This window comes from Oratosquilla oratoria, chromosome 5 (assembly GCF_046742065.1).
Source record: "Oratosquilla oratoria isolate Oo_2021 chromosome 5, ASM4674206v1, whole genome shotgun sequence".
Taxonomy (NCBI): Eukaryota; Metazoa; Arthropoda; class Malacostraca; order Stomatopoda; family Squillidae; genus Oratosquilla; species Oratosquilla oratoria.
In genome coordinates this window covers 41,289,702-41,303,645 of record NC_134781.1, presented here as the reverse complement: position 1 = coordinate 41,303,645, position 13,944 = coordinate 41,289,702, and the positions used below count along the sequence as shown (strand labels likewise).

The 13,944-nt window shown below is 37.4% G+C and overlaps 1 protein-coding gene across 3 annotated transcripts in view; it reads left to right on the top strand.

The window, feature by feature from the left end:
* Window positions 1–13,944, top strand: part of LOC143025477 (trehalose transporter 1-like protein) — a 134,251-nt gene that overhangs the window by 37,954 nt on the left and 82,353 nt on the right. Inside the window, exon 3 of one of the 3 annotated variants that reach the window (XM_076185201.1) lies at window positions 3,640–3,744. The exons of the other annotated variants lie outside the window; for them this stretch is intronic. The gene's annotated coding sequence lies outside the window, so the exon portion shown is untranslated. The remainder of the gene's footprint in view (window positions 1–3,639; window positions 3,745–13,944) is intronic. 3 annotated transcript variants of the gene reach the window in all.

Below are 13,944 nucleotides of genomic sequence, written 5' to 3'. Positions count from 1 at the left end.
ATATTATTGGGCAAGGGGAAAAAGACACACCCTTAAGGTGTGGCACTTGTTTGAAAAGTAAAAGACTATTGGATGGAAAAAAGTGACGTCAGAACGAAGGTGGCTTGACGCGACGTTGAGAATTCCTCTAGGGATTTCTCGGGTGTACTGATTTAGACCAACACGTTCACTGGAAATTACACCCTCATTTCATTCACCCTCAATCGGAACTTAGGCAGGGGGCCTACTTACTAAGAAGAACCTGGACGTGAGTGAAACTTACGAATGAACAAGAAAACTCTAGAAAATTACTGAAGAGGGGCAAAGACAGCAAAGAGGGGGGAACATATGGTTTCTTTTGTCATGTTGTCAAAATCAGTGTTAGAGTATCCATTGTTTATAAGCATTTGTCTTATCTACTTGAGTTCATTATGCAGAGCTTTCCATTATGAGAACACTAGTAAAGCCCTTTTTTATATAAGCTCTGATGACACCTTTTTTGTAATTATCTATGCATTCCCCATTTCCGTTTATGCAATTGTTTAAGTTAGTAGGCTTCCGGTAAACACTCATGGTAAATTTATTGGATTTGGAGTCCACTAATATGTCTAGGAAGGGAAGAGTTCCGTTGTTGTTCATTTTCACAATGAATGAGAGTCCAAAAATCTCTTGGAGACGGTATCTTAATAGTTCAAATTCTTCATTTGATTTAGTACTAAGAAATATATAACTGATGTAGCTACAATATATATGTGGTGTTGTATCACTATTTTGAAAAACCCTGTGTTCTACTTCAGCCATATATGCTTGAGCAAACAGGACTCCTAATAGAAGCCTTGGCAAGCATCGACAACGCTATGCTAGGTCGCATTTGGCAAGAAATAGGTTATCGTATGGATATGTGCCGTGTAACCTAAGGCACACACATTGAACACCTTTAGAAATAACAAAAGTTAATTTCTTGCAATTTTGTATCTATATTTCTTGTATATATATATATGTATATATATATATATATTTATACGTATATATATATATATATATAAATATATATAAATATATATATATATATATATATATATATATATATATATATATCAATGACTACTATTACACTGGACGTGCGCACCTAGATTCCTGGCTCCACTAGCGGAGGCCATTGCTTTCTTTGTAACCTAACATTTTACATTGGACAAATATATCAAAACTAGAAACCTAACATTGTATATAGGACAAATATATCAACTATTGACTTATTCAATTCAGTATAACTTAATATAAACTTTTATAGTGAAATAAGAAACTATTTTTAAGGCACTGTTATGCTTTGAAATGCCATTTTTAGCCGGACTTAACAGGTATTATTGTATGAGGTTAGTGGACACCAGGGTTGGCGATTTTTTTTTATCGTTTTAAAAAATATAAAAAATATATTTTTTTATTTAAATCAGATTTATTTGATTTAAATTGATTTTTTTTTATAGATTTTAAATATTGTGGGATTGGATTGCTCTCTGATATGCGATCTGATTGCTAAAGGACATTTTTAGCATATCAATATAAGGAGCAGTGTTATATAGACTTGCCACAAGTATACAAGGAATGGTATAAGCCTACATGTAGTATATATATATCACTGTGCAGCCCACAACAAGTTTCAATAAGATTCTTGTTGAAACTTGTTCTAGGTAAGCAGCTTCTCACTGAGTCAGTTGCTGCTTTGGAGTCAACCAGGAAGGATGTTTTTTGGACCTGGCAGAGTGGTTCCTTCAGGCAGAAAAAATGATCCTGTCTGGAATTATTTTGAAAAACTACCAACAACTTCTGGCAAAGGGTACCGAGCTAAATGCAAAGACTGCAGCCAGGAACTACAGGGCATTGTCAAGATTGAGTGGGTAAACTTACTCACTACGGTAAATATAACAAAAGAAACAATTAAAAGGTGTATAGACAAACTCAAAGTTAATAAAACACCAGGGCCTGACGGTTGGCATCCAAGAATCTTAAAGGAAATGAAAAATGAGATTGTTGTTCCATTAGAAATTATTTTCAGTAAATCCATCATATCCGGAGATGTCCCAAGAGAATGGAAGCTAGCTAACGTTACTCCCATATTCAAAAAAGGTGACAAAAAGAAACCAAATAACTATAGGCCTATTAGTTTGACTTCGATCGTAGGAAAAATAATGGAAACTATCATCAGAGATGCTATCGAATATCATTTAGAAAGTAACCGTTTGATAAATGATAGCCAACATGGTTTCAGACGGAAACGTTCTTGCGTGACTAACTTACTCGAATTCTACAACACAGTTGTCTCGAATTATGACAAAAGAAACAATATAGATTTAATATATCTAGACTTTGCAAAAGCTTTTGATACTGTCCCACACGAAAGACTACTTACTAAATTAGCTTTGCATGGAATAAGTGGTAGCCTATTAGGTTGGACTAGTAATTGGCTGAAAGGTCGAAAACAGAGAGTTGTTTTAAATGGAAAAACTTCTGGATGGAAAAGTGTTGCAAGTGGAGTTCCTCAGGGTTCCGTTCTTGGGCCACTTCTATTCATAGTATATATAAATGATATAGACCATGGACTAAAATCTACTGTTTCCAAATTTGCTGATGATACAAAACTGTGCGGAGTGGCAAATGATCACTCAAACCAATTAGATATTCAAGAAGATTTAGATCAATTACAGCAATGGTCTGAAAAGTGGCTAATGAAATTTAACACAAGTAAATGCAAGGTAATGCACATAGGTAAAAATAACAGCAAGTACGATTACAAGTTATTTGGAAATTCGTTAACAAAAGTGGATAGTGAAAAAGATCTCGGCGTAATTATCAGTAACGACCTCAAATCATCCAAGCAGTGTATTTCAGCCTCTGAGAAAGCAAATAAGATTCTGGGATTGATTGCGCGATCTTTTGATTTCAAAAGTCCATCACTCATTAACAAGCTATATAAATCGTTAGTTCGTCCACATTTGGAATATGCTGTTTCCGTATGGTCACCGAATCTCATTAAAGACATAGACAGACTGGAAAAAGTACAACGGCGAGCCACAAAACTGATTCCAAATATCAAAAATAAATCATACGAAAATCGACTTAAGCACATGAATCTGTTTTCCCTAAAAAAGCGTAGACTCAGAGGTGACTTGATACAGGTCTTTAAGATTTTAAAGGGAATTGACAACATCAAAAGTGACCAAATTTTCACATTGAATGAGAATCAGACAAGAAACAATGGTCTCAAACTGTCCGGAAATAGATTCAATTTGGAAGTAGGTAGAAACAACTTTGCCAACCGTGTAGTTAATGAATGGAATAAACTTCCTGCACAGGTAGTGCAATGTAGTTCAGTTCGAAGCTTTAAGAATCATTTAGATAAATACCTAAGTAAGATGCTGTAATTATTATAATTTATTTTATATTATTTGTTTTTGTTTTGTTATAATTTGTCTGTCTGATTTTCATTTATTATTAGTTATATGTCAATTTATTATCATTTACTATTTACCTGTTTGTTTGTTATTCAACTATACCAATGCATTTATTTATGTATTTTAATTGTTATTTACATTGTTATAGTTTTAATTTATTATTAATATGATTTTTTTTTTTTTTTTTTTTTTTTTTTTGCATCCGACCTAGATATGGATCAAAAGGTCTCCTGTCGGCATGCTTTGCCTTTGTAATCCTTTGTAAGAGATAAATGCCAAGGTCAGCCACAGCATGCAGAATAAATTGATGACCCAGGTAAATAATTTTACTTATATTGTGTGTATTTCTCCCTTTTCATACGCAACTATATAAATTTGGTGAACAACGGAGAGCATGTGCAATAAAAATGTGAAGGCCTAAAGAGATGATACTTCAACTTTATTACTTCTAAAGTTGGGTAATAACTATATCACTATAATATACTGTATCCACTCAACTATGGGGCCTAGATGGTTGTTATTCATTTCATTCAACATTGTGTAACATATTTCATAGGTTCCATTGGAATTCAGCCCACATGGGATTCAGCCCAAAGGGATTTAGCCTAACCTAACCCAACTAACCCATTATCTTTAGTGAATTTAAAAGTGGACTGAATCCTGTGTGGGCTGAATTCTAAGCCCACTTATTTCATATCCTGTTAATTATTTCCAAATAATTTAGTGGCTTGTGTGAATATGATCATTATCTAAAAAAATAACTACTGTACTCAAAAGTAGTCTAAATCACACTGTATTCATTCATTTATTTATTCATTTATATATTATGCAATATGCTAAAATTTTCTGTTTCCATTTCAGGATCTGTATCAACAGCTTCAATCCCTTCATCATCAGCTCCACTTGAATTATCTGCAAACCTTACTCCACCATTAAAAATGTCACTATCAGACTCCTCCACAGGCGCCACTTCTGCTAAATCATTTTCATCTAAAAGAAAGTCATCAATATCTCTGGACAGATTTATCATAAAAATCTCACACTCTCAAAAGGAAAATTTCGACAAAGAAGTTGCAAGAATTATATTTGCTACAAATTCACCATTTCGTCTTGTTCAGCATCCTCAGTTTCTCAAGATGGTTCAGAACCTAAGGCCAGGTTATATTCCTCCATCCAGAAAAGATATTGCTGATAAGTACTTGGATCTTATGTATGAAAAGGAATATAAAAAGTGTGCAGATGACCTGAATATTGAAACTGTATGTCTTTCAATCGATGGGTGGTCTAACATCCATAATGAACCCATAATACGTGTCACTCTAACAACATGCACTGGTCAGATTTATTTAGTTGACACAATAGACACATCAGGGAAACCTCACACTGCTGAATATCTTCTACAACTTGTACAAAGTTCAATCAAGAAGGCTGAACAAGATTTTGGTTGTCACATTGGAAGGGTTGTGACAGACAATGCAGCAAATGTCACCAAGATGAGAAAAGTCTTGGAGGAATCGAATGAACCTGAGCATACCGTCCTCACATACGAATGTGCAGCATACCTACTAAATCTACTGGCTCATGACCTTGAGATTGATCATGTAAAACAACACGTGGTCCATGTAGTTAAATATTTTAGAAATAATCATTATGCTACTTCAAAGTATCGGCAGGAAGGTAGTCAGTGTCTAGTCATGCCCCAGGACACAAGGTGGAACACTATGTCAGACTGTCTCAAGGCCTATATAAATAACTGGCCAATTCTAATGAAGATCTGTGAAGTCAACAGGGAAGCTATTGATACTGAAGTAAGAAACAAAGTATCAAATTTAGGCCTAAAACGTCCGGCTGAGAAATTACTGGATCGATTGCAGCCAATAGCAAAGGCCCTAGATGAGGTACAGAGTGACAAGTGCACTATTGCTCAAGCGGTAGATGTTTGGAAGAAATTACTTGGCCACTTCACAAACAACAAACAAGCTGAAAAACTGGTGAAAAAAGGTATGAACAGTTCATCACCAAAGCTCACATACTTGCCAACATGCTTCATCCAGCACTTTAAGGAAAAATGCTCAGTGCAGAAGAGGTGAATATTACTATGGAGTATGCCAATGAGAAATATACAACACTTGTTCCTGTCATTATGAAGTTTCAGGAAAAATCACCTCCTTTCCAGGCGTTCAAGTTTACTGAGTATGTGACCAAGACCCTGACAGCTATAGAGTGGTGGGATTCACATACAGCCATGTTAGACAGTAATATTATGTTATCAGTGCGTCAACTCCTAACTGCAGTAGCCTCATCATCAGGAGTTGAAAGAGTTTTCTCCTCCTATGGACTTGCACACACAAAATTAAGGAACCGCCTCGGTAATGAGAAGGCAGCCAAATTGGTCTTCCTTTTCAAGACAATGAACTCAAATGTAAATAATGATTAATGTAAATAACTGTCCACTAACCTCATACAATAATACATGTTAAATCCGGCCAAAATTGGCATTTCAAAGCATAGAGTGCCTTAAAGATAGTTTCTTATTTCACTATAAAAGTTTATATTAACTTATACTGCATTGAATAAGTGAATAGTTGATATATTTGTCCTATATACAATATTAGGTTTCTAGTTTTGATATATTTGTCCAATACAAAATGTTAGGTTACAAAGAAAGCAATGGCCTCCGCTAGCGGAGCCAGGAATCTGGGTGCGCACGTCCTGTGTAATAGTAGTCCTTGATATATATATATATATATATATATATATATATATATATATATATGTATGTATATTATATATATACATATATATATGTATATATATATATATATGTATATATATATATATATATATATGTATATATATATATATATATATGTCTAAATAAAAATATTCCTCTAAAAAACGCTGTGGAAGTCGGGGACAGGTGGTATTACGGTGACACTTTGTCCTAAAAATATATTGAAAAAGCGCTTGGGTAAGTCGGGGTCAGGTGGTATTCTTCTTCTTCTTCTTCTTCTTCTTCTTCTTCTTCTTCTTCTTCTTCTTCTCCTTCTTCTTCTTCTCCTTCTTCTTCTTCTTCTTCTTCTTCTTCTTCTTCTTCTTCTTCTTCTTCTTCTTCTTCTTCTTCTTCTTCTTCTTCTTCTTCTTCTTCTTCTTCTTCTTCTTCTTCTTCTTCTTCTTCTTCTTCTTCTTCTTCTTCTTCCTCGCGTTCTTCTTCGCGTTTTTCTTCGCGTTATTCTTCGCGTTCTTCTTTGCATTCTTCTTCGCGTTCTTCTTCTTCTTCTTCTTCTTCTTCTTCTTCTTCTTCTTCTTCTTCTTCTTCTTCTTCTTCTTCTTCTTCTTCTTCTTCTTCTTCTTCTTCTTCTTCGCATTCTACTTCGCGTTCTTCTTCGCGTTCTTCTTCCTCGCGTTCTTCTTCCTCGCGTTCTTCTTCGCGTTCTTCTTCGCGTTCTTCTTCGCATTCTACTTCGTGTTTTTCTTCGCGTTCTTCTTCGCGTTCTTCTTCTCGTTCTTCTTCCTCACGTTCTTCTTCGCGTTCTTCTTCGTGCTGGGGATCCCGTGTTGGGATTCCGCCCCGAGGCCGAGGCCGAAGGGGAAAACGAGGGATTAGAGCGCGGAAAGCTGCGACCGTAGGCCGCTGTTTGCGCAGCCAAGTCCCCAGCGAAGCCCGCGGCTTGTATATATATATATATATACAAATGTATGTGTGTGTGTGTGTGTGTGTGTGTGTGTGTGTGCGTGTGTGCGTGCGTGTGTGTGCACGTGCGTGCGTGTGTGCGTGTGCGCGCGCGTGTGTGTGTGTGTGTGTGTGTTTACCTAGTTTTATTTACTTAGTTGTATTTTGCGGGAAGGGGAGCTACACTCGTGGTGTCCCGCCTTTGTATCTCGCAGTGTCTAGTTTGCTTTTAAACTCATGAATGGTTTTTGTGTACATTATTTCCTTGTCCAGTTTGTTCCAAGTGTCTACCACTCTATGTAGAAAACTGTTTTTCTTCAGATCTCTTTTTTTTTTTTCATTCCATGTCCTCTTGTGCTTCTCCTGTCCCAGTTTAACAAATCCTCTCTATCAAATATTTCTGTGCCTTTCATGATTCTGTAGATGGTCAGTAGGTCACCTCTCTCTCTTCTTTGCTCCAGAGTCGGTAAATCTAGTTTAGCCAGTCTCTCCTCATATGACAAGTTTGCGAGTGCAGGTGCCATTTTAGTTGCTGCTCTCTGAATGCTTTCTATTTTCTTTATATTCTTTTTGGTACTGGGTGACCACAATGTCGCCTTATATTCTAGTCTAGGCCTTATCAGTGTGACCAATATTTTTTTTAGTAATTTCTTCGTCGAAATATGTAAATGCCACTTTTATTGATCTTAGCAAGTTGTAGGATTCTCCAACAATTTTGTTTATCTGTTTGTCATAGGACAAGTCGTTTGAGATAATTGCACCCAAATCTTTTTGGATCTCTCCTTCTTTACCTCCTTGGTTCCAATTTTATATTGTCCTGATATTCTGTCTTTGGTTTTTCCAAACTCCATTATACTATACTTCTTGATATTGAAGTCCACCTCCCATTTCTGACTCCAGTTCCATACTTTATTCAGGTCTTCCTGCAGTGATTCGGAATCGTCTTCAGTTTTTACTTTCATTAACAGTTTGGCGTCGTCAGTAAAGAAACTCATGTAACATTTCACATCATCATCCATGTCATTCACATAAATAGCAAACATTATTGGAGCTAGTACAGATCCTTGCGGTACTCCACTGATCACCTCTTTCCAATCTGAATATTTTTCTCTGAGCACTACTGTCATCTCTCTACCAACCAGGAAGTCCTCCATCCATTTTAGTAGGTTTCCTTGTATCCCTCCTATATGTTCGAGTTTTTTTTTTTTATAATTTTTTGTGTGGTACTTTGTCAAAAGCTTTTTGTAAGTCCAGGAAGGCATAGTCAGCCCATCCATTCCTCTCTTGCACCATGTCTATTAATCTTGAGTAGAAACATATTAAGTTTGTGGTAAATGATCTTCCATGTCTGAACCCAAATTGTCTTGGGTTTATTATTTTGTTGTCTTCCAGGTGTTTTACCCATCTATTCTTGATGATTTTCTCACAAATTTTTGCTATAGTGCTTGTTAGTGAGACTGGCCTAGAGTTAGTTGGTTCTTCCCTGTTTCCTCCTTTATATATTGGTACAATGTTGGCATTTTTCCGGTCTTTTGGTATTTTTTCTTCTTTAAGTGAGCAATTTATTATGTTATGTATTTTGTCCGTTAGTTCTTCTTTGCATTCTTTTAGAATCCAATTTGCAATTCCATCAGGCCATGTGATTTCCTGACGTCAAAGTTTGAAAGGTGTTCTAATATTTCTTTTTGTGCTATTGTTATGTCGCTCATGAGGGGAGATCGCCTTTCATTACCTTCGTTCTAATATTGTGTTTTCTCTCTAGTGAAGACAGAATTAAAGTGATTATTTATGATTTCGGCCATTTCTAAATCTTCTGTGTATTCTATATTTCCTTGGCGTAGTTTCACCATTTCTTGCTTGGTTTTAAGTTTACCATTCACGTATCGATAGAATAGTTTGTGTTGCTTTTTGCATTTATCTATAATATCCTTTTCATGGTTCCTTTTTTCCTCTCTTCTCACTTCAACATACTCATTTCTATAGTTTATATAGACTTGCCATTTTCCAGGCTCTTTATCTTTTCCAAGCTTTGTCCCTTCTGTCTTTTGCCTCACTGCATCTTTTGTTGAATCAGCACTTAATGTACACTCTCTCTTGCTTCTGTCTTGGTACGTGCTTATTTACCCCTTCACTGTAATTATCCATCAAGATATTCCATCTCTCTTCCATTTTTGTCTCTTCCATGTAAAAATTTTCCCAGTTTGCATTCTGGAAGAATTTCTTTAGTTTTGCAAAGTCCGTTTTGTTGTACATCAATCTTCCTTTCTTATGATTTTTTTCTCTCCATGTATATTTCTTCCTTTAGTTCAGTTTCATTGAGTATATGGTCACTCTTTCCGATTGGTGTCTTGTATTGGATTTTATCCACAATTTCATGTTCTGTTGTAAAGAATAAATCTAGTTTCGACGGCTCTTCGTTGTTTTTTGTATCTGGTGTTTTCACTTACCCACTGAGTCATTGTGTATTCCATGGTCATATATAGTGGTACATTACCCACAAGTCGTCTCCTCCTCGCACTGTCATGTTTTCCCAACAAATTTCTTTGCAATCGAAGTCCCCCATAATTACCAGAGTACCCCCGGCCGTTAGTATCTCGTTTAATGATTGCCTTGTATATTTTAACATTTTCGTATGCTCGTTCTCTTTCCAAGCGTTCGTTTTGGGAGGCACATAAGTCACCACAAACTTTCTACTTTTCATGTTCTTGTCATCGACTTTTATCATGATCAGTTCTACATTACCTTTGCCCTCCGCTATTTTTGTCACATTCAAGTTTTTCTTGGCCAAGAACATGATTCCTCCTCCCTGTTTCTTGTCTCTGTTTTTAATCCATTAATTATATAGTCCATTTCCAACATCGATGGATGGTGTTACGCCCCTTAGTTTAGTCTCCATAATTCCCATTATGTCTGGCTTTTCTTCTAGCAGGTAATCATTAAGTTCATTCAGTCCTGAAATTAATCCGTCGATGTTGGTATAGGCTAATTTTAATTTTCTTCTCTCTCCATTTTTTTTTTCTGTCTTTGGTTCGCTCATTCTGATGTACCATTTCCTCAGTCTCATGTCGATTACTCTCCAATGGAATTCCTTGCTTTCTGTCTCCATTCTTTTCGCGTTTTTTCCTTTGTTTCATCTCTTAGTGTCTTTTCTTTTTCTAATTCCTCAGTACTCATTTCCATTTTTATCTATATCTTATTGTATATTTCACTCCTTGCCAAGTTACCTACTTTTTCAAATATCTTTTCTACTGCCATTTGTGATCTTAGTTTTATCTTTAGGGGTCGATTTCTATCCTTAGAATAGCGACCGATCCTATATGTTTCTTCAAAGTCTTTACCTGCATTTTGCGCTCCCTTATGAACTTCTTTTAGATTTATATTGCCGTCTCTTTTTCTTCTTTTTCTCTCATGAGTCTCGTCAAACCATGTTTTTTTTTTTAGCTCATATACCACAATACATTTTTTCCTATCCACTGTGTCTCTGACCCAATTTGCTTTTTCATCAATTACTTGGATAATTGTGTCTTTTGCATTATCCTTCATTTGTTGTTGGATTATTTTTTTAAAGCAATTTCTTTATTTTCAATGTTTTCCCTCCATTTCTTAATCTTTTGGATACTTTCCTCGCCTAAGTTCTCTTATGGTGGTCGGCGTGATGAAATGTGTGTGTGTGTGTGCGTTTTTTATGTGTGTGTGTGTGTGTGTGTGTGTGTGTGTGTGTGTGTGTGTGTGTGTGTGTGTGTGTGTGTGTGTGTGAAGGCAGCGAGAGGAAAGTGGGCAGAGTATTTCAGGGAGTTGCGAAATGTGAAGGAGGATAGGGAGGGAAAGGTAGTTGCAGTGGGAAGCGCTAAAAAATGACCGTGATGATCGAGGAAAATGGAGGAGAAATAAGGAAGGATGAAGTGAAATCAGTTATTAAGGTGATGAGAGCAGGTAAGGCACCTGGGTTGGATGGATGCCATGCAGAATGTCTGATAAAAGGAGGTACAATGATGGTGGACTGGCTGGTGAGGTTATTTAATATTTGTTGATATTGTATGTAGTTTAGTGACGTTTCTATGGACCCAAACCATCTAATCGACTTGTAGGTTGGAATATATATATATATATATATATATATATATATATATATATATATATATATATATATATATATATATATATATACATATATATATATATATTATATGATATATATGTTATACATTTATATATATATATATATATATATATATATATATATATATAAGAGAAAGAGGAGGCGAATCAAGTAGAGAAGAAAAGGTAAAAGGTGCAGATGGAGAGATGATAATGGAAGAGAAGGCAGTGAGGGGAAGGTGGGTAGAGTATTTTAGGGAACTGCTAAATGTGAAGGAGGATAGGGAGGGAAAGGTAGTTGCAGTGGGAAGCGCTAAGAAAATGAGAGTAATAAATAAGGAAAATGAAGGAGAAATACGGAAGGATGAGGTGAAATCAGCTGTTAAGATGATGAGAGCAGATAAGGCACCTGGGTTGGATGGATGCCATGCAGAATGTCTGAAAAAAGGAGGTACAGTTATGGTGGACTGGCTGGTGAGGTCATTTAATGTTTGTTTAAGAGAGGGTAGAGTGCCGGAGGACTGGAGGAGTGCTTGTATAGTTCCACTTTACAAGGGGAAAGGGGGACAATTGTGAGTGTAGTAGTTTCAGAGGGATCAGCTTGTTGAGTGTAGTTGGGAAGGCTTATGGGAGGGTCTTGATTGAGAGGATTAGGAGAGTAACAGAGGGAGTAATTCGTGAAGAACAGTGTGGGTTTAGGACAGGTAGGGGTTGTGTAGATCAGATTTTTGTGGTAAGACAGATATGTGAGAAATTTTTAGGAAAAGGTAAGGATGTTTTTTGGGTTTTTATGGATCTGGAAAAGGCTTACGACAGGGTAGACAGGAAGGCACTGTGGGAGATACTGCAGATATATGGAATAGGAGCAAAGCTGTTAAGAGCAGTCAAGAGTTTTTACGAGAGTAGTAGAGGTTGTGTTAGGATTAGAAGTGGAGAGAGTGAGTGGTTTGAGGTAAAGATGGGACTTCGTCAGGGATGTGTTATGTCGCCCTGGCTGTTCAATCTATACATGGATGGGGTGGTGCGAGAGGTGAATGCAAGCGTAGTGGGTCTGGAGTTGGAGATGGTTAAAGAAAATTGAGAAAAGTGGGAGATAAGCCAGTTGTTGTTTGGTGACGACACTAAGCTTGTACCAGGATCAGAGGAGGGATTGAGGAAGTTAGTGATAGAGTTTGGGAAGGTGTGTGAAAGAAGAAAACTGAAGATAAATGTGGGTAAAAGTAAAGTGATGAGCTGTGCAAGGGGAGAGAGTGGCAGCAGGCTGGAAGTGAGTATTAAGGGAGAGAGACTGGAGTAAGTGGATAGTTTTAGATACTTGGGTGCGAATGTGGTAGGAAAGGGAGGAGTGGTAGAATGTAGATTGTAGAATGTAGAATGTAGATTGAGAGAAGCAAGTAAATGCCTTGGGGAATTAAAAAATGTAATGAGAAATAGACATTTGGGAATGGATGCTAAGAGGAAATTGTATGAAGGAGTGATTGTGCCGACAGCACTGTACGGGGCAGAAATATGGAGCATAAGAGAGGAAGAGAGAAGGAGTTTGAATGTGTTTGAGATGAGGTGTCTGAGAAGTATGATAGGGGTTACTAGGCTGGATAGAGTGAGAAATGATGAGGTGAGGAAGAGAACAGGGGTGAAAAGGGAGTTGGGAGATAGGATTTATGAAAGAGTATTGGAATGGTTTGGACACATGGAAAGAATGAGTGAAGAAAGGTTAGTAAAAAAGGTGTGGAGGGCAGAGGTGAAAGGAGTGAACATGAGGGGGCGTCCTAGGATGAAATGGATGGATAAGGTAAAAGGGGCATTACGAAAGAGAGGAATATCTATTGAGGAAGGACGGGAGAGGACAAAAGATAGGGGTGAATGGAGAAGGGTTGTGTATGGATGATGCTGTGATGCATGAGGGGGAGTGGGTGGGGGATAAGGGGTGAGGGAGTATGTATGAGAAATAAATTGACGCAGCCCGAAGGGATTTCTCCCCGTCTTCTCCTTTTATGCATGAAGAGACGGAGAGGGGGGTCGCCAAATTAATGAAGCGGCCTTGCTGTGGATGTGCTGTGTGTTGCGACACTGCTTCTGACCCAGGGCAGTGGACAAGGTGCAGGGATGACCCATCACCCAGGAGGTGCCAAGATAAGATGGAGGGAAGAGGGTAGATGGGAGTGGAGTATGTAAGGAATGGAATGGTTGGGAGTGGTTTTTATGCCTTTGTCTTTTGGCTACCTCCCGTGTAAGGGGGGGAAAGCCTTTGTTATATGTATGTATGTACTTGCTCTTAAATCGTGCTTTGAGTAATATTTCAATTATTGGTTTGCATCCAACTAACGCTTGCTGTGCTTTGGGGCTATTGCACATTGGAACTCCTTCTCTATGTACCCCATCTTCACATCCACTATACAAAAGCTTCTATATTGCTTCTATATTGCTCTCTCCTATTCCCGGCCATTTCACCTCCTGCAAGGCTGCTCTATCTACTTTGCAGTTCTTTAATTCATTTACAACGTTTCTTCCTAGTCCTGGTCGATAAAGACTTTGCACATTCCAAGTTGCTATTTGAAGGGGTTGTTTCCAATTGAGTCTTCCATTTCCGTGTCTCCCATTTCCATGATAATTTCCAGGGTCGCTACCATTAGGTCCGTCCGTCCGGTAATGTTCCAGTTTCAGTAACAGAGTTTTTAAGGTGAGGAGGCTGTTAGCCTGCCACACCAGAGTCAGGTTATACCTCCTGACACTCGGTCGTTGGAT